General features: G+C 48.9%; 11 non-coding genes across 11 annotated transcripts; all 11 read right to left on the bottom strand.

Annotated features, from left to right (window-relative positions):
- Positions 1–20: 20 nt before the first annotated feature.
- Positions 21–102, bottom strand: TRNAS-AGA (transfer RNA serine (anticodon AGA)). The gene has a single exon. It is a non-coding gene; the product is annotated as a tRNA-Ser (tRNA).
- A 214-nt stretch (positions 103–316) lies between these two features.
- TRNAS-AGA (transfer RNA serine (anticodon AGA)) lies at positions 317–398 on the bottom strand. The gene has a single exon. It is a non-coding gene; the product is annotated as a tRNA-Ser (tRNA).
- A 5,118-nt stretch (positions 399–5,516) lies between these two features.
- Positions 5,517–5,598, bottom strand: TRNAS-AGA (transfer RNA serine (anticodon AGA)). Its single transcript has one exon. It is a non-coding gene; the product is annotated as a tRNA-Ser (tRNA).
- A 214-nt stretch (positions 5,599–5,812) lies between these two features.
- TRNAS-AGA (transfer RNA serine (anticodon AGA)) lies at positions 5,813–5,894 on the bottom strand. The gene has a single exon. It is a non-coding gene; the product is annotated as a tRNA-Ser (tRNA).
- A 5,084-nt stretch (positions 5,895–10,978) lies between these two features.
- TRNAS-AGA (transfer RNA serine (anticodon AGA)) lies at positions 10,979–11,060 on the bottom strand. Its single transcript has one exon. It is a non-coding gene; the product is annotated as a tRNA-Ser (tRNA).
- Positions 11,061–11,275: 215 nt separating this feature from the next.
- On the bottom strand, positions 11,276–11,357 carry TRNAS-AGA (transfer RNA serine (anticodon AGA)). The gene has a single exon. It is a non-coding gene; the product is annotated as a tRNA-Ser (tRNA).
- Positions 11,358–11,571: 214 nt separating this feature from the next.
- TRNAS-AGA (transfer RNA leucine (anticodon CAA)) lies at positions 11,572–11,653 on the bottom strand. Its single transcript has one exon. It is a non-coding gene; the product is annotated as a tRNA-Ser (tRNA).
- A 4,729-nt stretch (positions 11,654–16,382) lies between these two features.
- Positions 16,383–16,464, bottom strand: TRNAS-AGA (transfer RNA serine (anticodon AGA)). The gene has a single exon. It is a non-coding gene; the product is annotated as a tRNA-Ser (tRNA).
- A 216-nt stretch (positions 16,465–16,680) lies between these two features.
- Positions 16,681–16,762, bottom strand: TRNAS-AGA (transfer RNA serine (anticodon AGA)). Its single transcript has one exon. It is a non-coding gene; the product is annotated as a tRNA-Ser (tRNA).
- Positions 16,763–21,939: 5,177 nt separating this feature from the next.
- Positions 21,940–22,021, bottom strand: TRNAS-AGA (transfer RNA serine (anticodon AGA)). The gene has a single exon. It is a non-coding gene; the product is annotated as a tRNA-Ser (tRNA).
- Positions 22,022–22,530: 509 nt separating this feature from the next.
- TRNAS-AGA (transfer RNA serine (anticodon AGA)) lies at positions 22,531–22,612 on the bottom strand. Its single transcript has one exon. It is a non-coding gene; the product is annotated as a tRNA-Ser (tRNA).
- Between the last annotated feature and the right edge of the window lie 4,320 nt (positions 22,613–26,932).

Raw genomic sequence — 26,932 nt, 5'->3', positions numbered from 1 at the left:
CTTGCAAAAAAAGGTATGCACGCAGTCGACAGGATTCGAACCTGTGCGGGGAGACCCCAATAGATTTCTAGTCTATCGCCTTAACCGCTCGGCCACGACTGCAACTTGCAACGTGGTGCTCTAAAAGGCCATTATTCGGTATAAATTCAGTTGCAAGACGCTCGTCTGTTTCTTAGGTTTGTTGAGGTCGAGCATGTGCCCGCGCTTCAATTTCACGCGAAGAGACGTAGAAAGTGGGGTAACTAATTATTCTACAGTTGCCTCCTCTGCAAAAATGCGCATTAAGCCGCGCAGGCTTGCAAAAAAAAGGTATGCACGCAGTCGACAGGATTCGGACCTGTGCGGGGAGACCCCAATAGATTTCTAGTCTATCGCCTTAACCGCTCGGCCACGACTGCTTTTTTTTTTTTCTTTATTGCCAGTCCTCGACATATCACAACACAAATTCCTAAATGATATAAACAAAGACCAAAGAAGCAAAAAGGGATGAATACACAAACGGAACAAAGAACAGTAATATTTACATTCGCTGCCGTCCGCTATTGTGGCACGACGTTGTCGGATTAAAATTCCTTTACTGCTGTAAGGGGTTCAACCCTCGACAGCCACTCAGGAACAGGCTGTTGCAACTTGATCACTTCCACATACCGTTGCATGGATTCACAAAAGTACAGACGCGCCGGTCGGGCATCCGGGTCACAATGGTAACCCGCCATTCTTGCGCGCCATAAACAGTGGAGGCCCGTAAGCATGATCAGGTCGTACGGGAAACCTTCGTCGTCATATAGTGGCAGAAACCTGATTCCGTGGGGATCTATAGGTAGCTCCTTTTTTAGAGTCCTTTGTAACCCGTCCCAGAAAAAGACCCCTTCCCAACAGTGGATGAAGACGTGATCTATGCTTTCTGTTTTTTTACATATAAGGCAGTGGGTTCCCCATGGCATGTAGAACCCACGTTGTTCAAGGAAGATTTTAACAGGTAGAGTACCGGTGTGTAATTTAAAAAAGAACGATTTAGTGGCTGGTTGAACTGGCATCTTCTTCACCCTTTTCAATACATCTAGGCCTGGGTCTCCACTGTACGGGGCTCTGTACATAGGTACCAGCAAAACACTGTCACATAAATCACGATATAACTTTTTCCGTTTTACATTCCACAAATATACACTTGAAAAACGAACACGCAAAAAAGAAACACTCTGAACTATTTCCCGAAAGAAACCACGGACTGGTCCTGGCATTATTTCCGTACCTACAACGAATTCGGGAAGTGATCTTGACAGCCTCATTTGGATCACCGTGCGCAGAAATGGGTCGTTTGTATCTCGAAAGAAGGAGAATCTATTCACCAGTTGACGCAAGAAAAGGTGCGCCAACTCCAGACCACCATCCTTCACACGTCGGAAGAGATTATCTCGGCTGCATCGCTCCCAGCTCGATGCCCACACGAATACAGCGAACACGCGGTGCAGTTTCTGCACATTAATACGAGAGCGCTGTAGGACCTGCATTACGTACCAGATCTTTGACACGAGAAACATGTTGCACGCTGTAGCTCTCGCGAACATTGACAAGTGACAGGCGTTCCATCGGTCGGCTTTTTCTTTTAGTTCTTTTGTACGCTCCTTCCAGTACTCGCTACTGTCCTTGTAGGCATCAAGGGGTGCTCCAAGGTAAGTAACTGGCGTCGTGACCCAGTTTACGTTCGAAAAGTGGTCTGGTGTAGACGCCCATCTTCCATGCCAAAACCCCAACCATTTCTGCCAGTTAACGTAGCTGTTAGTGACGTTACCAAACTTTTTGACGATGTTAACAGTATTCAATACACTTTGTTTGTCTTTACAGCACACAGCCACATCGTCAGCGTATGCCAGTAGCTTCACTTCTGCTGATTGAAGACTAAACCCCTTAATACATTCATTTTCGATGATGGCCAGACATAGCGTTTCTATGTAGACACAAAACAGGAGTGGACTGAGTGGACAACCCTGGCGAACGGAGCGCTTCACGTTAATGGGGGCCCCCAACATCTGATTAATTATAAGTCTGGTATAGCAGCTCCGGTACGCCATGGTCACCCCTTCAGCGATTATGTGGCCAAAATTAACGTGTTCAAGGATGGTAAGCAAGATGTCGTGAGAAACACAATCAAACGCCTTCTCCAAGTCTAGCTGGAGGATGGCTACTGCATCGCACATGGCGTCACAACACTCCAGCACACACTTCATTTTATGGATGTTAGTGGAAATGGTTCTTCCACGAATACCACACGTCTGGTGTGGGCCGACTACTTCCTGAATAACTGACTGGACCCGTCGTGCCAACACCTTCATCAATATCTTGTAGTCGCAGTTAGTAAGCGCTATGGGTCTGTAGGAGGAAAGTTGCTTGAGCTTTTCGGTCTCTTCTGTTTTCGGTATTAGTACTGTATGGGACTGGCCAAAAGATGGTGGAAGTATTTTGAGTTCATATGCTTCATTGAAAACTGCTGTTAAGATAGGAGCTAGGTGGCTTTTGAACGATTTGTACCAAGCGGCACAAAGACCGCCTGGACCTGGCGACTTCCCAGGATTCAGGTCTTCGATGGCTTTCATCACTTCATGTTCTGTTAATGGTCGTTCTAAGGTTTCTTTAACCTCACTCGACAGCTGTGGGATTCGTTGCAAAAATAATTTCTTGAAATCGTGCATGTTGACAGGCCTGAATGCAAAGCGTTCTTTGTAATGCTCAAAGAAAGCACGCCCTATATCATTGTTATCCGTTAATACCACCCCTTCATATTCGATAGCCTCAATCTGCTTACGTCTCGAGTGCTTTTTTTCTAGCCCCAGTGCTCTTTTCGTTGGCGTTTCCCCGCATGATAGCCTTTCTGCTCTGGCGCACACTAGCGCACCTCGGAAGTGATCTTCGTCGAATACCTCGAGCTTCTTCTTAACGGCGCGCATATCTTGTTGATAGGCGCCAGGTTGCATGCATTCAAGCTTCGCAAATTTTTCTAGCAATGTTCTTAAATCCTTTTCTCTGGCCTTTTGTTCATGTCGCAGTACGCTACTTCTTTCGATTGCCTTCAATTTAATGCTTTGCTTCAGCAACTCCCATTCCTCACCAAATTTCGTAGAACTGTCTGCTCCAAAAGAATTCAGAGCAGCCACTACATTTTCGTTAAAAGTTTCATCCTGTAACAGCTCTGCATTCAATTTCCACAGTTCCCAGACGAACTTGTTTCGTTCTTTCTTCCTGCCCACCGTGCATTTTACCAGGCAGTGGTCAGAATATGATATGGCCGTAACTGTGTAGCACTGGCATTTTTCAACTAAATCATATGAAAGATAGATACGGTCTAAGCGTGCGTGACTTGTGCCCTGAAAGTGAGTGTAGCTTACGTGTCCGTGACCGCGAAAACATTCTGCGATATCTTCTAATTCGAATTCGTGTGTAATCTGCGCCAGGATATCACTACTTTTGTCACAAACCACGCGACGCGTAGACCTATCCTCAGCTTTCAATACGCATTTGAAGTCGCCTACACAGGCTATCATTTTTTGCACATGTAAATGATGCTTTAAACTCAAAAAGAAATTTGCCCTCTCTTGCACAGTATTAGGCGCATAAATGCAAAACACGCGCCATTGGACATTACAATAGCTCAAGTCACAAAAGACAAGTCGACCAGAAGTACAGAAGTAACCATCTATAACAAGACCAGGGAGCTTCCTCACGAACAGCACACACCCTGCCGAAGTCCCTAAGGCGTGGCTCACTACCGTATAGTAGTTATACGTGAACCTTTGCACCATGCTCCCGGTCTCCTCCTCGCCGTCTACCTTGGTTTCTTGCACGGCTAAAACGTCGAGGTCGTGGTCCACTAGCAGTCTGTAAACCTGACTCTGTTTCGTTTTGGCGGCCAGACCTCGAACGTTCAGCGTGCGGAGGCTAAGCGACGGGTTGGTAGCCATTATTGCTGAAAACCGGAGGGGAGAAGGCCCGGAGCATGGTGCTCACCTTAATGTCTAGCTGACCGCTAGACGCCTCCGTGGCCATCCGGTGGGCGTCGCCCGGGTTCCTCTTTGGTCGGCTTCGGGGTAAGCCTACGGTCAGTCTCCAGGTTCGGCTTAGGCTTGAGGGTGGAGCGCCTTCCAGGTAGCGTCTTAGCGGGTGGTGCCTCGGAGTCACCGCCGGCCTTTCCGTCGACTTTCTCCTCGTGCTGCAGGGATCTCTTGACCGGTGCCGAGACGGATTCGGCGCGGGCGCTAGCAGGGGTCGAGTTGTCGTCCGCCTCTGCCTGCGTTGCATCCGTAACTGGCTGGTGGCTCTCATTTTCTTGCGGGGCCGTCTTCACGCTCTCGACTGTAGCTGCTGGTTCTTTGGGGGGAGGGATATTCCTTCCTCCTTCGGCTTGCTTGGTCGTCGCGCCGGTTTCTGCCGCCACTTTGCCGTTTCCAGCTCCCGTGGCCGCTTCCTCCGCCTCGGTCACGTCCATTACATGGTCTAACGTCGACGGCTCGCTCTCCGCCGAACCCGCGGCTACTGCGTATGAACGCACACACTCCGCATCGTTGTGTCCAAAAAGCCTGCACCGCGAGCAACGGGGAACCTTGCATTCACGACGAACGTGGCCAGAGCCCCGGCAGCGCAGGCACTGCATGGGACGTCCTGGGGCTACCACCAGCGCAAGCTCGCCGGCGACGCGGATCTGGTGGGGCAGGTCGTCGACTTTCATTCCTGCCTTCAGCTGCAGCAGCACTGCTCGGGTCGTCGAGCCCTTGTCGGAAACGCCATCCACTCGCCAGCGCTCCCGGGTCACTTCCGTCACTTTGCCGAAGGAGGCCAGCGCGGTCTTGACGTCTTCGTCGTCCACCCCATGCAGAAGCCAGTGGATACGAAGCTTCACCTGTTGTTCCTTGGGGTCGATGACCAGGCAGCGACGCCCCCTCACCTGCAGCTCCTTCAGGGCAGCCAGCTTTTCGGCAGCCTCGGCTGTCTTCATCGTCACCGCCCATACATGGTTGATTTGGTATGCTCCAAGGGCGACGACGCCAGAGAGCATACCAACAGCTTGAAACGCGTCTCGAAAATCTTCTACACGAAACGGGCGAACACGAGCGTCGCCGTGCAAAAAAACTGTGTTTAAAACAACACGTCCTGTAGGTAGCCGAGGCAAAATTAACTGGTAATCCTTATCTTCTTGCGTCGAAAGCCTGTTGCCGCGGCTAACAGCCGCATATGCCGCTCCATTGGAGCCCATGATCCCGCGATCTGTTCAGCTCGGGAGCCGGAAGCAGAATGCTCGGCCACGACTGCAACTTGCAACGGGGTGCTCTAAAAGGCCATTATTCGGTATAAATTCAGTTGCAAGACGCTCGTCTGTTTCGTAGGTTTGTTCAGGTCGAGCATGTGCCCGCGCTTCAATTTCACGCGAAGAGACGTAGAAAGTGGGGTAACTAATTATTCTACAGTTGCCTCCTCTGCAAAAATGCGCATTAAGCCACGCAGGCTTGCAAAAAAAAAGGTATGCACGCAGTCGACAGGATTCGGACCTGTGCGGGGAGACCCCAATAGATTTCTAGTCTATCGCCTTAACCGCTCGGCCATGACTGCAACTTGCAACGAGGTGCTCTAAAAGGCCATTATTCGGTATAAATTCAGTTGCAAGACGCTCGTCTGTTTCTTAGGTTTGTTGAGGTCGAGCATGTGCCCGCGCTTCAATTTCACGCGAAGAGACGTAGAAAGTGGGGTAACTAATTATTCTACAGTTGCCTCCTCTGCAAAAATGCGCATTAAGCCACGCAGGCTTGCAAAAAAAAGGTACGCACGCAGTCGACAGGATTCGAACCTGTGCGGGGAGACCCCAATAGATTTCTAGTCTATCGCCTTAACCGCTCGGCCACGACTGCTTTTTTTTTTTTTATTTATTGCCGGTCTTCGACATTGTACAGAGCACATAATACAGAACAAAATTACAATGCACAATTAATAAATACAAAACATTTTGAAAGAACATACATGCCATCAGTCCTATAAGGACTGGCGTTGTCTAATTAAAATTAGTTCAGTGCTGTCAGAGGTTCTATCCTCGACAGCCATTCGGGTACACATTCTTGTATTTTCTTTATTTCAATGAAACGAGACATGCTTTCGCGGAAATACGTACGCGCAGGCCTAGCGTCCGGGTCACAGTAGTACCCAGACATCCTTGTACGCCATAAACTATGAAGGCCATTGAGCATTATTAGGTCGAAGGGAACCCCGTCGTCATTCCTTACCGCTAAGTACCTGATGCCATGCGGATTTAACGGTAACTCCTTCTTCATTGTTCTATGTAGGACATCCCAGAACACTCCGGCCCAGCAATCCAAAAAGACATGGTCTATTGTTTCTGGTTGCTTGCAAATCAAGCAGTGCGAGCCCCAGGGTACAAGAAAGCCACGTTCTTCCATGAATGTCTTCACTGAGAGTGTTCCTGTGTGTAATTTAAGAAAGAATCTCTTTACCCCAGTAGGCACCTCCATATTTTTCACTCGCTTAAGGACATCCAGTCCTGATCTTCCACTGTATAGCGCTCTGTACAATGGCACTGGAAATACAATATCGCAAATATCTTTATACAATGTTTTCCTTTTAACGTTACATAAATACTCAAAAGAAAAACGCACAGAAAGAAAGCGCACACTATCTGCAACTTCTTTAAGATAGCCACAAAGCGTTCCGGGCATACTATCTGTACTAACAATAAGTGCCGGCAAAGCACCTCTCAACCTCAGTTGGCATACAGTGCGCAGAAACGGATCACGCACATCCCGAAAAAACAAAAACCTGTTCACAAGCTGGCGTACAAAAAGATGCGCCAAGCCCAGCCCCCCTTTCTTCACGTGCCGAAACAGATTGGTTCGGCTACTCCTTTCCCAGGTAGAGCCCCAGATAAAAACCGCGAACACTCTGTGCAACCTTTGCACGTTTACCCTTGAACAGTACAACGTTTGCATGACGTACCACAACTTCGTAATAAAAAACATGTTACACACAGTTGCTTTTGCGAAAATCGACAGGTTGATGCCTTTCCACCTCTCTGCTTTTTCTCTTGTTTCTTTTGCTTGGTTCATCCAGTATTCGTCGCTATTTTTGTAACTGCTCATGGGGACACCTAAGTACTTGGTCGGGGTTTTTATCCAGCTCACATTTGCAAAATGGTCCGGGGCCGAAGACCACTCTCCGTGCCACAAACCGAGGGACTTTCCCCAGTTCACTCTACTGCCCGTCACTTCACAAAAATTTTTCACTACCCTTATTGTTTCCGTCACGCTTTCTTTGCTTGTACAACACACCGCGATGTCATCTGCATATGCCAAGAGCTTGATTTGTGTGGCTGCCAAGCTATACCCGCGTATTTGCTCATTCTCAGTTATTGCCAAACACATAGTTTCCATGTAAATGTCAAACAAAAGAGGACTGAGAGGGCAGCCCTGACGCACAGAACGCATGACGTTAATGGGGGCCCCCAATGATTTATTCACAATTAAGCGTGTTGTGCAGTTCTGGTACGCCAACGCCACTCCCTCAGTGATGATGGAACCAACATTAACGTAATCCAAAATGGCAAATAAAATATCATGAGAGACACAATCAAACGCTTTCTCGAGGTCCAGCTGGAGCACCGCGACTCCACCCGAGGTGGCGTCACAGCACTCCAGCCGCACCGCATCGTGTGAATCTTCGAAAAAATGGACCTTCCCTTGATACCACACGTTTGGTGATCTGCCACTATGTAATTTATGACGCTTTGAAGTCTGGCAGCCAAAACTTTCATAAAAACCTTATAATCAACATTGGTTAAAGATATTGGCCTGTAAGATGTTACTAGCCTAAGTTTCTCCACTTGGTCACTCTTAGGGATGAGTATGGTATGAGCTTTTCCAAAAGAAGGCGGCAAAGTTTTGTTATCATACGCATCATTAAACAGCTCTGTTAGTAACGGCGACAGTTCTTTCTTAAAAGCTTTATATAAACACGCGCCCAGACCGTCCGGTCCAGGTGATTTGCCTTGGTTCAAATCATCAATCGCTTTTTCAACTTCACGTTCTGTTATTTTCCATTCCAATCGTTGTTTTGTATCGTCACTCACTCGCGGCATCCGAGATAGAAAGGCCCTTCTGAACTCGTCTATATTCACTTCTTGAAACGCAAAGAGTGACTGATAATACTCTAGAAACGCTCGGCCTATGCTCTTACTATCGTCGGCAACTGTGCCGTTCCATAAAATTCTGTCGACATGATTCCGTCGAGCTTGCGCTTTTTCGAGTCCCAGCGCCCGTTTAGTGGGCGGCTCTCCAGCTACTAATGCATTTGCTCTTGCTCGCACAATCGCACCTTGATACCGTTCCTTGTCAAGCTGCTCGATTTTTTCTTTAATGGCTCCTACATCTTGCTTATACGTCCCAGGCTCTTCGCACTCCAGCGCTATCAGCTGCTTAAGTGTCTTTCGTAAGCCCCTTTCTTTCATTTCCTTCTCAAATCGTAAGCAGCTCGATCTTTCTAAAGCTTTCATTTTTACGTTTTGTTTGAAGTATTCCCATTTCTCTGCTATTGTTTCACTGTTTTCTTCACTTACTTTCCTGACGGCCTCACGTACTGCCTCTACAAATGGCTCGTCTTTTAGTAGTAAGGCATTCATTTTCCATAGTTCCCAATTAAAATCTTGTTTCTTCCTCTCCGTGCCTATATGACATTTCACAATGCAGTGATCTGAAAACGATACTGGTGCCACCGAATAACTATGGCACTTTGGAATTATGTCTTGCGATACGTATATGCGGTCTAACCGCGCATGACTACTACCTTGGAATCGTGTGTACATGACTTCCCGCTCCCCCTCCAGGCACTCACAGACATCGTCAGTCCATTATCATTAATTAGCTTAGTCAACACACTACTGCTTTTATCGCGAATACCAGCATTATTGACTCTATCCCGAGCCCTCAAAACACAATTGAAATCCCCCAACAAAACCATGCACTTATCAGTGCTAATATACTGAAAAAGGTTCGCAAAAAATGAAGCGCGTTCTTCCACAGCATTCGGTGCATATATGCACATGACTCTGAATTCCAATTCACGAAAAACAAAATCACAAAAAACGATCCTTCCGGTTTGACATGAAAATACATTTTTAACAACAAGGCCAGGCAACTTCTTAACAAACAGGACACAACCGGCGGACGTCCCTACCGCATGGCTCACGACCGCATAATATCTAGTCATGAAACGCCGCACCAGGCTCCCGGTCTCCTCCTCTCCGTCAACCTTTGTCTCCTGGACAGCTAGAACGTCTAGGTCTTGGTCAGCGGCCAACCGTAGGACTTGGCTTTGCCTACGCTTGGCCGCCAACCCTCTCACGTTTAGTGTGGCAATAGTGAGCGACGGATTAGGAGCCATTATGAACTAAAGTATGAGATAGACCCGGAGCATGGCGCTTACCTTTCACGACCAGCCCTCGGCGACCACCCGTCTTCCCGGCGTTATTCTTTTGCTGTGCTTTGTCACCAGGCTTTCTCTCGGGCGGAACATTTGGCTTCGGCTTGAAGACCGACCGCCTCCCAAGAGGCGTCTTCGCTGGTGGCCCGTCACTTGTGCTGGATGCCGCGCTGTCCTTGTCTCCGCCCTCGTCACGGGGGCGCTTGGAGGTGGCACCGAGACTAGCCGCCCGGTCCCCGTCGTTTGCATCCTCGCCCTGTTGCATCGCTGACTCATTCTCCTCGCGTTCGCCTTCATTAGCACCTGCCTTCACAGGGTCTTCGTCCTTCTCGACACGTGCAGGCCCAGTCACCTGCTCAGCACCCTCGACTACCTTGGCTTGAACGACCTCCGGTACCGTCGTGGCATTTGTCGTCAATGAAGGCACTTGCACACCGGCTCCCTTAGCAGCTTCTTCTGTCTCGACTGCGTCCATGACGTGCTCTGCAGCAACATCACTCGCTGCTGGTCCTGTCACGGCCGCGTAAGATTTAACGCAGTCAGCGTCGACGTGGCCGAACCGTCTGCATCTCGAACAGCGGGGGACTTTGCAATCACGGCGTACGTGTCCTGTCCCTTGGCAGCGCAGGCACTGCATGGGCCGCCCAGGTACGACCACCAATGCCAGCTCTCCGCCGACGCGGACCTGGTGAGGCAGGTCTTCCAGTTTAATGCCGCTTCTCAGCTTCAGTAGCACGGTCCGGGTGGTCGAGGTCTTGTCTCCCATGCCTTGGACGCGCCAACGCTCCCTGCTCACCTCTTCTACCTTGCCGAAGGTTGTGAATGCCGCCCGGACGTCCTCGTCGGAAACGCCGTACAGCAGCCAGTGAAGCCGGAGTTTCACCTGCTGGTCCTGCGGGTCGACGATGACACATCGACGCCCTTTCACCTGAAGCTCTTTCAGGGCCAGCAGGCGTTTTGTTGCAGCCGCGTCACTGAGGGTCACGGCCCAGACGTGATTGACCTGGTAGGCCCCGAGGCACACAACTTCCGGCAGCAGGCTTGTGGGCGTAAGCGCATCCCGAAAATCCTCGACCTTGTACGGCCTCGCTCTTACATCACCGTGTAAAAAGACGGTGTTGAGAACAATTCGTCCTTTTGCCAGTTGGGGCAAAATGAACTGGTAGTCCCTTTCATCGTCGTTGCTGAACCTGTTTCCGCGGCCCAAAGTGACCGCTGTCGCCGCCCCGCTTGAGGCCATGATTCAACGATCCGACCATCTCGGCTGCCGGAAGCAGAATGATCGGCCACGACTGCAACTTGCGACGGGGTGCTCTAAAAGGCCATTATTCGTTATAAATTCAGTTGCAAGACGCTCGTCTGTTTCTTAGGTTTGTTGAGGTCGTGCATGTGCCCGCGCTTCAATTTCACGCGAAGATACGTAGAAAGTGGGGTAACTAATTATTCTACAGTTGCCTCCTCTGCAAAAATGCGCATTAAGCCACGCAGGCTTGCAAAAAAAAGGTATGCACGCAGTCGACAGGATTCGGACCTGTGCGGGGAGACCCCAATAGATTTCTAGTCTATCGCCTTTACCGCTCGGCCACGACTGCAACTTGCAACGAGGTGCTCTAAAAGGCCATTATTCGGTATAAATTCAGTTGCAAGACGCTCGTCTGTTTCTTAGGTTTGTTGAGGTCGAGCATGTGCCCGCGCTTCAATTTCACGCGAAGAGACGTGGAAAGTGGGGTAACCAATTATTCTACAGTTGCCTCCTCTGCAAAAGTGCGCATTAAACCACGCAGGCTTGCAAAAAAAAAGGTATGCACGCAGTCGACAGGATTCGAACCTGTGCGGGGAGACCCCAATAGATTTCTAGTCTATCGCCTTAACCGCTCGGCCACGACTGCAACTTGCAACGGGGTGCTCTAAAAGGCCATTATTCGGTATAAATTCAGTTGCAAGACGCTCGTCTGTTTCTTAGGTTTGTTGAGGTCGAGCATGTGCCCGCGCTTCAATTTCACGCGAAGAGACGTAGAAAGTGGGGTAACTAATTAATCTACCGTTGCCTCCTCTGCAAACATGCGCATTAAGCCACACAGGCTTGCAAAAAAAAGGTATGCACGCAGTCCACAGGATTCGAACCTGTGCGGGGAGACCCCAATAGATTTCTAGTCTATCGCCTTAACCGCTCGGCCACGACTGCATTTTTTTGTCTTTATTGCCGTCTTGGACGGGTAATACAAAGTAACATATGGTAAAACACTTCAGCCACACTTGGACTGAGGCGAGTGGTGCTAAAATCTTTTCATTTGTGCTAAATCATCAAGCAGTGATATCCACTCTGGTGGATCAGTCTGAGCCCTGAAACATTCGCGAAGGTAAACAACACTTTCGATGAAGCTTTCACGTGTGGAACCTGTATTTATGTCTGCATGTCGCACCTGCATACGCGTTTTCCACAAACTGTGGAGGCCAAGAAGCATAATTAAATCGTAGGGTACTTCTTCACTTTCAACTGGTAAGTACCGGATGCCGTAAGGATTTAAAGGGAGTTCCTTTTTAATTGTCCTCTGAAGGACATCCCAATAAAAAAATTGGATCCCAGCATTCTAGGGAAACATGTTCCACTGTCTCGGGCTTCCTGCATAACAAGCAGTTTGTTGTCCATGGCACGAATAGCCCTTTTTCATGCAGCCAGGTTTTAACAGGCAGCGTACCGGAATGCAGTTTAAAAAAAAAAGTTTTAACCCCAGGTCTAACGGGCATATTCTTAACTCTTTTAAAGATATCTTGCCCTGGGCCTCCAAAGTGTGGTGTCCGATAAATGGGTACCGGCAACATCACGTCAACCAGCGCTTTGTACAGCTTTTTCTTATTAACATAACATAGGTATTCAGGGCTGAAACGTACTTCCAACATCTTGCACGAAAGAACAACCTCGCGCAAGTATCCTGTCACAGCACCACACATGTTATCACAGGAGACTACCCTTCCAGGGAGCAGTCTCTGTAGGCGCACTTGCATGACAGTTCTTAGAAAGGGATCACTTTGATCACGCAAAAACATAAATGGCGAGACCACTTGACGCAAAAAAAAGATGCGCCAGACCAAGGCCTCCGCCTTTAACGGAAACAAACAGGTTAGTTCGGCTGGTTCTTTCCCAGGTGGACGCCCAAATAAAAACAGCAAAAACACGATGCATTTTTTGAATAGCTGTTCGTGTCGCACACAGCACATTCATTACATACCAGAGCTTCGAAATCTAAAAGACATTACAGATAGAGGCACGGGAAAACATTGATAGCTGTCTTCCTTGCCACGCGACCGCTTTCTCTTTCATTGTCGAAGTTTCTTCTTTCCAGTACGAGCTGGGATCCCGATAACCACCCAGGGGCACTCCTAGATACCGCGTTGGCAAGGTGGACCATCGAAGCCGAGGAAAACAACCCGGTGTTACGTCCCATTCGCCATGCCAAAAACCGGAACTTTTTCCCCAATTGATCTGACTTCCAGTCTGAGCGCAGAACTTTTCGACCACACTCGTGACTTCAAAGATGCTCTGTCTATCAGCGCAAAACACCGCTATATCGTCAGCATACGCGAGTACTTTCACGTGTGATGACTGCAGTCTGTAACCTGAAATTCGGTAAGAGTTGATAATTGCCAGGCATAGCGGCTCTAAATACACTGCAAAAAGCAAGGGGAAAAGCGGGCATCCCTGTCTTACTGAAGAGCGTACAGCAAGTTTGTCAGTGAGATCGCCATTAACTATAATGCGGGTTGTACAGTTCTTGTATGCCATTTTAACGCCTTCTACTATAACGTCGCCTAGTTTGGAATGTTCCAGGATGGAAAAAAGAATTTCGTGGGAGACGCGGTCAAACGCTTTCGCCAAGTCGAGCTGTATCATTGCTATCTGACCGCCAACTGCATCAACACACTCTAATACGCTGCGTGCGACATGTATATTTGTGGCGATGCTACGGCCTTTAATTCCACACGTCTGGTGAGACCCTACCAATTTCGTGATCACAGACTGCAGTCTTTTTGCCAGAACCTTCATAAATACTTTGTAGTCGACGTTGGTGAGACTAATCGGTCGATATGACCCCACCAACAGTCGTTCTTCCGGATCATCAGTCTTGGGAATCAGAACGATGTGAGACGTGTTGAAAGACAATGGACCCTGTTTGCGTTCATAAGCCTCAGTTATCGCATGGAGCATGCACTGTGCAACAGGAAGCTTAAAGCTTTTATAAAAGGCCGCACTTAGCCCATCTGGCCCAGGAGCTTTCCCAGATGGTAGGTCGTCTATTGCCTTTTCTATCTCCTGTAAAGTTATAGGCAGTTCAAGGCGTTCCTTAATTTCGTCATCTAGTGTTGGCACCAGTCTTAAAAAGTCTACATGGAAGCCTTCTATGGTGTCGAGCTTATTGCTAAGAAGTTCTGTGAAGTGTTTGGCTATAGCGCTCTGAATGTCTCTCGCATCTTCCGAAGTCCGGCTGTCATATCGGATGCTCCTAATTTCTTTCTGGCTAGCATATCTTTTCTCGTCTGATAGCGCTCGTTTTGTCGGCGTTTCGCCAGCCCACAATTTTTCATACCTTGCGCGTATGACGGCGGCCCTATACCTGTCAGCGTCAATTCATTCGAGCTGGCATTTCATTTCCCGTATTTCTTTCGTGAAAGTTCCCGGCGCGCTACTTTCCATGCTCGGCATCCATTCAAGTTGCCCGTTCATTTCTTTTTCTTTTTCTTTCTCTTTATAACGGGCCACGCTGCTCTTTTCTATTGCTTTCATTTTTACCCACTCTTTGAACTCCTCCCATTCAGTTGCAAAACTAGCTGGCAGCGCGTCTAGCAGTTTGTCTAGCTTGGTCTTTACTTGCATAATGAACCCTTCATCCTCCAAAAGCTTTGTGTTCAGTTTCCATAAGTGCCAGTTAAAGCGCGATTTCCTGCCCTTCATTCCTAAAGTCATGCTCACGAGGCAATGATCACTGAAAGACACAGGTTTAACGTCATAATTTGAGCTTAGCGGCATAAGTTCGACCGATACATACATCCTGTCTAGTCTCGCATGGCTCTCCCGCTGAAAGTGCGTGTATTCAGGGTGGGTCCCATTGGAAGACACATTGCCAACATCCTCGAGACCATACTCATACACAAAAGTATTCAAAACTTCAGAGCTCTTGTCTCTCAGTGGCCTACACTTCACTCTGTCAACTCGGGCACACACAGAGTTGAAGTCTCCCAGTACAAGCAAAAACTTGTCGCCTTTGAACCATGGCTCAAGGGATTCAAAAAAAATTTTGCGCTCGCTTTCTACATTAGGAGCATATACACAAACAATTCGCCACCGTTAATTCGAAAAAGTGAAATCAGCAATCAAAAGGCGACCTCTTGGGCATGCAAATACAGACCCTACGTTCAGTCTTAACGTCTTACGGATGAATACAAGGCACCCACCCGACGTCCCAACAGAATGACAAACGCACACATGAAAGTTTGCTTGAAAGGAAGACACCATGCGGTCAGTGTGCTCTTGGCTCTCTATTTTCGACTCTTGTATAGCAATTATATCAATATCGTTATCCAGAAGAAGGCGCGACACTTTCTTCATGCGGACGTTTCCCAGCCATGATGCTCGCCGCTTCCAGGTTCGTCTCCATCGTATCAAAGCCGGGGGTCTCCACGTTGCTTTCTTCGGCGACCGCGGCTTTCGCCGCCTCATTCACCTTGTCAACGTCGTCCTGTTCAGGCTTATGCTGCGCCTGTACACTACCATCTGTTGCGCGGGAGGGCCCCGCCTTCTGCTTCACCAGAGTCGTGAACGATGGCTGAGTATCGCGCTGTGGTTGTCCTCCTGCACGAGCTGCTTCCCCGCATCCGTCTCGTCCATCAGCATCTCGGCCGAGTCCTCGCTGGTTCCCGGGCCTGCAATGCTCGCGTAAGTGCGAGCACACTGGTCTTCTTCGTGCCCGTAGCGTCGGCAGATTCCGCAACGCGGGACTCGACATTCCTTGCGGATGTGGCCCGTACCACGACACCGAAGGCACAGCGGGGGTCGACCTGGTACCACAACAAGCGCCAACTCACCGCCAACGCTCAGCTGGTGCGGCAAGTCATCCAACTTCACGCCCGCTTTCAACTTGAGGGAGACGAGCCGGGTAGTTGAGCCCTTCTCTGTCATACCTTGCACACGCCAGCGCTCCCGGCCTACTTCGGTAACTTTTCCATAGGGCGCAAAGGCGACACGCACGTCCTCATCAGGCACATTGTGTAGAAGCCAGTGGAGCTTCAGTCGAACGTCCTGGTTCGCCGGGTCAATCGCCAGGCAGCGCCGGTTTTTTACACGCAGCTCCCCAATGCTCGAAATCTTCTTCACCGCGTCCGCGTCCTTGAAAGTGATAGCCCAGACATGGCTCATGCGATACGCCCCCAGGGCAATAACATCCGGAAGAAGCGAATGCTGTGCCAATGCGTCACGGAAATCTTCAATCCGGTACGGGCGCGCCGTAATATCAGCGTGCAAAAAAACTGTATTTAAAACACAACGACCTGTTGGCAGACCTGGCAGAACAACTTGGTAGGTGCCCTCCTGTTCCATCGTCCTGTTTCCGCGGCCAGAAAAGGCCACTGAAGCCGCTAAAATGGAGCCCGTCATCATGCGTCCGTCACGTTCGGTGGCCGGAAGCAGAATCCTCGGCCACGACTGCAACTTGCAACGAGGTGCTCTAAAAGGCCATTATTCGGTATAAATTCAGTTGCAAGACGCTCGTCTGTTTCTTAGCTTTGTTGAGGTCGGGCATGTGCCCACTCTTCAATGTTACGCGAACAGACGTAGAAAGTGGGGTAACTAATTAATCTACAGTTGCCTCTTCTGCAAAAATGCGCATTAAGCCACACAGGCTTGCAAAAAAAGGTATGCACGCAGTCGACACGATTCGAACCTGTGCGGGGAGACCCCAATAGATTTCTAGTCTATCGCCTTAACCGCTCGGCCACGACTGCAACTTGTAACAAGTTGCTCTAAAAGGCCATTATTCGGTATAAATTCAGTTGCAAGACGCTCGTCTGTTTCTTAGGTTTGTTGAGGTCGGGCATGTGCCCGCGCTTCAATTTCACGCGAGGACACGTGGAAAGTGGGGTAACTAATTATTCTACAGTTGCCTCCTCTGCAAAAATGCGAATTAAGCCACGCAGGATTGCAAAAAAAAAAGGCGTGCACGCAGTCGACAGGATTCGAATCTCTGCGGGGAGACCCCAATAGATTTCTAGTCTATCGCCTTAACCGCTCGGCCACGACTGCTTTTTTTTTCTTTATTGCCGACTTCGACGTACTCAATCAAGGTTTACAAAGATAAAACGTGTGGACCACACTTTGGCCAACACGGTACTAAAATCTTTTTAACAACGCTAATTGATCAAATAAGGAGATCCGCTGTGGTGGATCAGGCAGCGCTTTGAAAGCATCTCTTACACACACAACACTCTCAATGAAGTTTTCCCGAGCCGGTCGAACAACAATGTCTCCGTTTTGAAATTGCGATCTAGTTTTCCACATAGCGTGGAGGCTCAGGATCATAATAAGGTCATACGGGACATCCTCGGCGTTATCAATCGGTAAGAAGCGTATTCCATATGGGTCCAGGGGTAACTGTTTTTTCAATGTTCTCTGCAGAACATCCCAGTGAAAGATGGCGTCCCAGCAATCTAAGAAGGCATGTTCTATTGTTTCCGGTTTTTTACATAATAAGCAGTCGGTGCTCCAGGGGATGAAAATACCCTTCTCATGAGGTCAGGTCTTAACGGGAAGTGTGTTTGTGTGCAATTTGAAGAAAAAAGATTTAGCTGACGGCAGTATTGGCATTTTTTTCACCCTCTTTAGAACGTCTTGTCCTGGGCCTCCACGTTGCGGAGAACGGTACAAAGGTGGAGGGAACATCGTGTCCACGAGATCTCTGTATAGTTTTTTCTTGGTAACGGTGGACAGGTATTGCTGTGAAAAACCTACGTTCAACATCTTATATGAACATACCACTTCACGTAGGTATCCAGTCACTGCTCCTGGTATATTGTGAACAGTCGAAACAATGAATCCTGGAAGTTGTCTACACAGACGTACTTGTATCACTATCCTGAGAAAAGGATCGTTTTGATCCCGTAAAAACACAAAGCGTGAGACGACTTGTCGCAGAAACAAATGAGCTAAAGCAAGCCCACCTTTCATGACCGGGAGGAACAAGTTCGTTCGACTCATCCTCTCCCAGGTGGAGGCCCAAATGAAAATAGCGAAAACACGGTGAACTTTTTGTACGCTTACCCTCGCAGCACACAACACATTCATAACGTACCATATCTTAGAAACTAAAAAAATGTTGCAAACAGTGGCTCTAGAAAACATTGACAATTGTTTTCCTCTCCACCCGTCAGCCTTTTCCTTTGCTTTCGACACTTGATCTAGCCAGTACGATTCAGGTTCACGGTAATTTTCGAGAGGCACACCCAAGTATTGGGTTGGTAACGTCGACCACTTCAGTCGATAAAAGGTCTCCGGCGTGTCTTTCCAACTACCATGCCAGAAGCCGTAACTCTTATCCCAGTTTATCTGGGCTGCAGTTGAATCACAAAATTTTTCAACGACAGTCGTTGCCTCCTTAATGCTCGCTTTGGTTGTGCAGAAAATCGCGATATCGTCGGCATATGCCAAAATTTTAACGTGTGCTGCCTGCAGCCGATAGCCTGCTATGCGCTCGTTATTTCTGATCGCCAAACAGAGTGGTTCGAGATAAGCAGCAAATAGAAGGGGCGACAGCGGGCATCCTTGCCGCACCGACGAGAGCACGGGAAAGCTATCGGTGAGCTCCCCATTAACAATGATGCGCGTTAAGCATTCTCTGTACGCCATCATGACGCCTTCCGTTATGACTTTGCCAACGTTCGCATGTTCCAGCATGGATAACAAAGCCTTGTGCGAGACGAGGTCGAAAGCCTTTGCCAAATCGATCTGCATCATCGCGACGTGATCGCCAATCACATCGCAGCACTCAAGCACACTTCGAGCCGTGTGTACATTCGTTGCAATGCTGCGGCCTTTAATGCCACAAGTCTGGTGCGGCCCTACCAATGTTTTAATTACACTTTGCAGTCGTTTGGCCAAAGCTTTCATGAATATTTTATAGTCGACATTGGCTAGAGTTATCGGGCGATATGACCCTGGCAACAAAAGTTTTTCCTCGTCATCACTCTTCAGAATTAGCACGATATGCGAGGTTGTGAATGACAAGGGCAATCTTTTTCGCTCATACGCTTCACTGATAACTTCGTGAAGAACACGGGCCAATGCAGACTTGAAGGTATTATAGAAAGTGGCCCCCAAGCCATCTGGGCCAGGTGCTTTACCAATGGATAACTCGTCTATTGCGCACTCTATCTCACTCAGGCTAATTGGCAGTTCCAGCCGTGTCCTGACTACTTCATCGAGCTTTGGCATCAGCGAGAGAAATTCATTCTGGTAGCTACATTTAGGATTCCGCGGATGAGCTAAAATTGCTTTAAAGTGATCGGCCATCCCTTGCTTGATGTCATTTTTGTCGGACGTAATGTGATCGCCTTTAGCTAGCTGGCGGATTTCTTTCCGACAAGCGTACTTTTTCTCGTCTGATAAAGCTCGTTTAGTTGGAGTTTCTCCCGCCCACAACTTCTCAGACCTTGATCTCACAAGTGCTGCTTTGTATTTTTCTGTATCTATCCTTTCTAGTTCAGTTCTCACTTCCTTTAATTCGTTAACATACACATCAGGCTCGACACTTTCCATGCTAATAAAATATTGCAATTGCTGGCGAAGCTTTGTTTCTGCTTGTTTCAGGTTCTGTCGAATGACACTGCTTCTTTCAATGGCCATTGTTTTTACTTTCTGTTTAAATTCTTCCCATTGAATGGCAAAGCTTAATGGCTTGGCTGAAGTCAGGTTTTCTAGTTCCTTCGCTACAGCATCGACAAAAGGATCGTCATTCAACAACTGCGCATTCATTTTCCAGAGATCCCAGTTAAAGGGCCGTTTGCTCTGTCCTTTCCCGAACGTGGCAGTTACCAAGCAGTGATCACTGTATGCTACAGCTTGCACATCATATTCACAACATAAGGGCACTAATTCGGCTGACACGTATTATCTATCTAATCGAGCGTGGCTATCACGCTGGAAGTGGGTAAATCGCGGGCGAGTACCGCTGGCAAAAACAGTACCCACATCTTCCAGGTCATAATCATGCACCACTGCGTTTAGAAATTCGGCACTCTTATCACGAACGCGTGAACATTTTGCTCGGTCTTCAGCGTAGCAAACACAGTTAAACTCACCCAGCAGTATTACGACCTTGGAACAGTTTACGTACGCTTCAAGACGCTCAAAGAAGGATCGACGGTCCGTTTCAATATTCGGCGCATAGACACAAAGAGCTCGGTAATCCACATCCACAAAACAGAAATAAGCCCCTAAGAGGCGCCCAGTTTCACACGAAAACACTGACTGCACACAAATGCAAAAATTATTTCTTAGGAATATAGCGCAGCCGCCTGATCCACCAACCGCGTGACAAACGCACACGTCAAAGTGACCTCTAAAATTGGACACCATTCTGTCGGTTAGCTCTTGGCTCTCAATTTTCGTTTCTTGGATTCCTACTATGTGTAAGTCATTATCCAACAGGAGACGACTTAGCTGACATTGCCGTCTTCTTGCACTGAGCCCTCGTACGTTTAACGTAGCTACACGTAGCCTTCCTTCAACATTAACCGCCATGGCTACACAGTAGAGTGGTGCCCATCACAGTTACACAGGTATGAGCGCTCATAAAGGTGCGCCGATAACCACGTGGAATGCCTTTAAAGGAGTCGCCGCTCGACCTTCCGGAAAGGGTACTCAAGTGCAACTTGGGCCCTCCTTCCTGGCAAGGTTCTGAAAAACTAGCGCTCAGGATGACGGCCATTGCACTCACCAACCCCCCAACCCCACTCGAACTAGACAGCACGGAATTACGGAGGCGGTTTACCCGCCTGCCGTGGATCGACCGTAACGTTCGGCCGATGCTTCAAGGTCGACCTCCTTATACCTGGCGCTTTGGGCGGTGGCTCGTCTCCGCCGCTGCGTCCTGTTTCGCCGTCCGGCTAACGGTCTGGTTGTGGGGCCGTTTCCCCGTCGGTTGGGTAGTTGGGCCGGTAAGGGTGTCCATGCTTTCAGGTTCAACGAGGCAGGAGGTCACCTCCGCCTCAGGTGGGGTTTTCTTTTCAGCATTCGGCATGGCCGCGGTACCCTCTGCAGTCGCTTGTTGGTGTCCTGTGACAACAGAGTGAGCGACTTGTTTCTCCTCCTGTTCAAGCCGCACCGCCGGCTTTGCCACGACGTCAGCTGCTTCACCCGCCGCGGACCACGTGTCTTCCATGTGCGCCTCGTCCATGAGTAGGGCGGAGTTGTCCTCGTTGCCCACGGGTCCGGTGACGCTAGCGTACGTGCGCTCACACTTGCTGTCCTCATGACCGAAGCGTCGGCAGGCACCACACCGTGGAATACGGCACTCGCGACGAATGTGGCCCGTGCCGCGGCAGCGTAGGCAGAGAGGAGCTCTGCCCGGCACAACCACGAGAGCCAGTTCCCCAGCGACGCTCACCTGGTGCGGAAGGTCGTCGAGCTTTACGCCCGGCTTCAACTTCAGCGTAACGAGCCTTGTTGTTGAGTTCTTATCAGCCACGCCGTGAACCCGCCAGCGCTCGCGGACGACGTCGGTGACCTTTCCAAACGGCGCGAAGGCAAAACGTACATCCTCGTCAGGAACGCTGGGCAGTAGCCAATGCACTTTCAGGCGTACGTCCTGGTTGGCGGGGTCAATGACGAGACACCGGCCCTTCTTGACCTGCAGCTCTCCAACGCTGACGATCTTTTTCACTGCGTCGCTGTCCTTGAAGGTCACGGCCCACACATGGCTCATACGGTAGGCCCCGAGAGCAGCCACTTCCGGCAGGAGCGATAGCTGAGCGAGTGCATCCCGAAAATCTTCCACCCGGTATGGGCGGGCCCTGATATCACAGTGTAGAAAAACGGTATTCAAAACAAAACGCCCCGTTGGCAGACTAGGCAAAACAACTTGATACTCCTCGTCCGAGGCAGAAATCTTGTCACCGCGGCCCGCCTGGGCCGCTGAAGCCGCTCATACGGAGCCCATGATTTACACGTCCGTCACGCTCGGTGGCCGGAAGTGGAATGACGGCCACGACTGCAACTTGTAACAAGGTGCTCTAAAAGGCCATTATTCGGTATAAATTCAGTTGCAAGACGCTCGTCTGTTTCCCAGGTTTGTTGAGGTCGGGCATGTGCCCGCGCTTCAATTTCACGCGAAGAGACGTGGAAAGTGGGTAACTAATTATTCTACAGTTGCCTCCTCTGCAAAAATGCGCATTAAGCCACACAAGCTTGCAAAAGAAAGGTAGGCACGCAGTCGACAGGACTCGAACCTGTGCGGGGAGACCACAATACATTTCTAGTCTATCGCCTTAACCGCTCGGCCACGAGTGCAACTTGAATTTTTTTTTTCTTTATTGCCTGTTTACATCATACAGAAACAACAGAAGGATCTCAAAAACTTTTGAAATTGATCAACTCATCAAACAATGTAACCCAATCAGGTGTTTCTGGCTGGGCTCGGTACAGCTCTCGCATATACGCTACATGTTCAATAAAATTTTCCTTTACAGGCCGAGCGTTAGTGTCGGCATGTCTTACCGACATTCGGGTTTTCCATATACTATGGAGGCTGAGTATCATTATCATGTCGTAGGGAATGTCGCCGTGATTCTCGACTGACGACTGCAACTTGTAACAAGGTGCTCTAAAAGGCCATTATTCGGTATAAATTCAGTTGCAAGACGCTCGTCTGTTTCTTAGGTTTGTTGTGGTCGGGCATGTGACCGCGCTTCAATTTCACGCGAAGACACGTGGAAAGTGGCGTAACTAATTATTCTACAGTTGCCTCCTCTGCAAAAATGCGCATTAAGCCACGCAGGCTTGCAAAAAAAAGGTATGCACGCAGTCGACAGGATTCGAACCTGTGCGGGGAGACCCCAATAGATTTCTAGTCTATCGCCTTAAGCGCTCGGCCACGACTGCTTTTTTTTTTCTATATTGCCTCCTTAGACATTAGCACAAAACAAAATCCATATACACAGTGCACCAACATCACATTAGGTGGGGTAGTCTCTAAAATTTCTTGAGGCACACCAGCTCATCAAGGATGCTAACCCAGTCTGGGGGTTCGCCTTGTGCACGATACACTTCTCGTAATAAGGACATACTGTCAACGAAGTTCTCTCGCGCAGAGCACACATTCACATCAGCATGACGCACAGCCATTCTTGTCTTCCACGAACTGTGGAGGCCCAGCAACATGAACATGTCGAACGATGGCCCGTCATCACTTTCAACTGGCAGGAATCGAATTCCATAGGGGTTTATGGGGAGTTCTTTTTTAAGAGTGCGCTGCAAGATGTCCCAGTGAGAGACAGCGTCCCAACACTCAATGAAGGCGTGTTCAATTGTTTCAGGCTTTTTACGCAGCAGGCAATTGGTAGTCCAGGGTACGAATATTCCTTTCTGTTCTAGCCATACTTTAACGGGAAGGGTGTTCGTGTGTAGGTGGAAAAAGAAAGTTTTCGCAGCAGGTCTTACAGGCATCCTTTTGACTCGTTTCAGGACATCTTTTCCTGGGCCTCCACAGTGAACACTCCTATATAGTGGGATAGGCAGCATGCTGTCAACTAAATCTGCGTACAATTTCTTTGTTCTCACTGAGCACAAACACTCCAGCGAAATATGTGCGCAGAGTATTCTAAAAGATGCAACGACTTCACGATAGTAACCAGTCGCTTTTCTACTGATAACACTAGATGTGGACACAACAAATTCAGGCAGTTCTGTTGCCATTCTCGCCTGAATGACTGTACGGAGAAAAACATTTCTTTCATCTCGCAGGAAGAAGAACCGCGATACAATCTGTCTAATGAACAAGTGTGAGAGCCCAAGGCCCCCATTTCGAACTGTGTGAAAAAGATTTGTTCGTCTGGATCGTTCCCAAGTGGAGTTCCAGATAAATATAGCAAACACTCGATGCATTCTTTGAACGTTTACACGGGACATGAACATTACTTGCAATATGTACCAAACTTTGGCAATCAAAAAAACATTGCAAGCTGAAGCACGTGCAAACACTGACAATCCCCGGCCCTGCCATCCTTTTATCTTTTCTTTCATTGATTCTATTTGTCCGGCCCACAACTGCGTCGAGTCCCGATAGTGCTCAAGGGGAACTCCTAGATACAGTGAAGGCACTGTAGTCCCCTGCATACCGGCGAATATTGTGGGTGTCGCGTCCCAGCTTTCATGCCATATCCCAACACTTTTTTCAAAGTTTATCTGGGCACCAGTGCACCTACAAAAGGATCTTGCAAGGCGGACAGCCTCGACCACGCTTTCTCGGTCTTCACAAAATACGGCGACGTCATCTGCATAAACTAGCATTTTAACTTCTGTGGCGTGCAGACTAAAACCACGAATGTTTGCGTCCTGTATGACTGCCACACAAAAGGGTTCGAGGTATAGGGCAAAAAGCAAAGGAGACAAGGGACAGCCTTGCCGTACAGACGAGAGGACTGGCACCCGCGAACTAAGACATTTATTAACTATAAGCTGCGTGTAACAGTCTTCATAAGCCATTTTAACGCCATCTACAATGATGCTCCCAACATTACAGTATAGTATAGCGAAAAGCACCTCATGTGACACCCGGTCGAACGCCTTCGCAAGGTCTAGCTGCAACATGGCCACCCGACCCCCAATGGCATCACAACATTCGAACAGATTCCTTGAAATGTGGGTGTTCGTGAAAATTGTGCGGCCTTTAATGCCACACGTCTGGTGTGGCCCTACAAGCTGCTGAATCACGCTTTGAAATCTTCGAGCCAGTACTTTCATAAGTATTTTGTGATCTGTGTTGGTCAGACTTATCGGTCTGTATGAACCTACTGAAAGGAGCTTTTCCCGGTCATTGGTTTTCCGAATCAATACTATGTGTGAAGTGCGGAATGAGGGTGGTACTTTTTTACATTCATACGCCTCTGAGAGTAGTCGGTGCAATATACACGCAAACTCCTGACTGAATGCCTTGTAAAAAGCGGCGCCTAGGCCGTCCGGCCTTGGCGATTTGCCTGACGGCAGCTCCTCTATCGCCCTTTCGATCTCGGACGCAGTTATTGGTCTCTCAAGACTTTCTCTAACGTCGTCATCCAACCTTGGCATTTCGCTCATGAATTCACTCTCGAGGCCCAGTCCAGAACGTGTCACATTTCCGAACAATTCGCGATAATGCTCCACAAAAGCTTTCTTGATCGACGAAGCGTCTGACGTCACCTCGCTTGGAAGACGTATCTGCTTGATCTCATTTCTTGACGCGTGACGCTATTCATCGCTCATTGCCCATTTGTTTGGTATCTCACCCATCCATAGGCGTTCGCTTCTAGCGCGTATAACTGCTGCTTTGTATCGCTCGGCGTCGATAACTTCAAGCTCGTGTCTTACTTTCTTTACGTTTTCAGCTAAATGATCGTGATCCGCATTTTGTGCGCTTGACAGATATTCTAGCTGTCTTTGCAGCTCTCTTTGTTTCTGTAACTTATCTTGAATCGTAAATTCGTCCCATGTAGCAATAAAATATTCATCCTCATTTGTCATCAACTCTGTTATCTTTTCTTTAACTCTTCGCACAAATGGTTCATCATCAAGCAGCTTTTCGTTGAATTTCCACATTTTCCAGTTGAATCGTGTTCTTTTAACTTTTTCCCCAATCAAGAAGCTTACCAAGCTATGGTCCGTGAACGATTGCGGTGCGACGTTATAACTATTACAAAGGGTGATCAAGTCGTCAGAGACATGTGCGTGTACTGCGGGATCATACCACCAGTGAGGACTCGGCCCACATCTTCTAAATTGTGGTCTTCAATTAGTCTGCAAAAAGGAGAGCACTTTTATCGCGAACCCTTTCCCTTTTTAGTCGGTCTTCCGGAGAACACACACACTTAAAATCACCAAGAAATATGACGAAGCGATCACACTTTAGATATTGTTCGATACATTCAAAAAACAAAAATCGATCATTCACATTGTTTGGCGCATAAACGCATACAAGCCGCCACAAATTGTGAGAAAAGGAAAAATCTACAATAAGCAAGTGACAAGTTTCACAAACAGTTACGCTTTCTTTAATAATACCAGCACTCTTCCGTATTAACAACGCACATCCGCCTGATGTGCCATTCGCATGGCACACGCACACATTGTAATGCGCCGTGAAAGGCGTCACCATGCGATCGGTCTGCTCTTGGGTTTCGACCTTGGTTTCTTGTAAGGCAAATACATCTAGTTCCTTCTCCATACACAAGCGGCTAAGTTGATATTGCTGTCTTCACGCTCCAAGGCCTCGAACATTTAAAGTGGCAACTCTCAATGCTCTCTCTAGTTTCACCGCCATTTATCTGCAAAAGCAAGCCGATCGCACGGTGCCGCTGAAAAACAAGCGATCCGGACACACTGTAGAAAAAAATGCATGCATAACGTTTCCACTGAAAACCGCTCGATCCACACGCGTACCTTTAGAGCGTACGCGAAGGCTGATTCCGAAAAGGCAGCCATCTCTTCACGACGTCAGTCCGGGCGCCCCAGTAGGCGCCAGGTCCTACTTAGGCGTTTTTGCCGCCGGCCGTCTGTCCGGCGGGATATTTGGTTGCAGGCGCACGGGTACACGGCGACCCGACTGCGCTTTTGGCGGCGGCTCGTCTTTGGCCCCGTTGCCAAGGTTGCCGTCCAGGTTGCCAGTCGAGTCTCTCGCTCTTTTCATAGCCGCATTGCTTGCACTCGATTCTTCGACGTCCATCAAGGGTGTCGCCGGTTCGTGCTCCGTGGCGGCCACCTCGGTAGTGGCGGATTTTGCGGCCGATTCTTCTTTGCCTCCTTCGTCGGATGCCCTTTGCACTGCATCTTTCGGGTCCGTAGGTAGCACATTTGCCACCTTCGTGGATTTAGCAGCCGTCACAGAAGGTGTTGCAACTTTGTCCGATGGCGAAACTAGCACGCGGGAAGCCTCATCAATGTCAGCCTCGTCCATTAACAGGTCAGCCACGTCGTCTCGAAGCGCAGGTCCTGTGACGGATGCGTAAGTCTTACCACATTCCGTCTCCTCGTGGCCGTAGTGACGGCATACTGCACATCTCGGGACGCGGCAGTCACGTCGAACATGTCCCGTGCTTCGGCACTTCAGGCAAAGGGGTGCTCTGCCCGGTAAAACAACTAGGGTCTGCTCACCAGCTACACGAAGTTGATGGGGCGGGTCTTGTACGGTCATACCCGTCTTCAGAACCAGGGACACCGCACGTGTCGACG

The sequence above is a fragment of the Dermacentor andersoni genome, chromosome 1 (genome assembly GCF_023375885.2).
Source record: "Dermacentor andersoni chromosome 1, qqDerAnde1_hic_scaffold, whole genome shotgun sequence".
NCBI classification, from domain to species: Eukaryota; Metazoa; Arthropoda; class Arachnida; order Ixodida; family Ixodidae; genus Dermacentor; species Dermacentor andersoni.
This window is presented reverse-complemented; position numbering and strand designations above follow the sequence as displayed.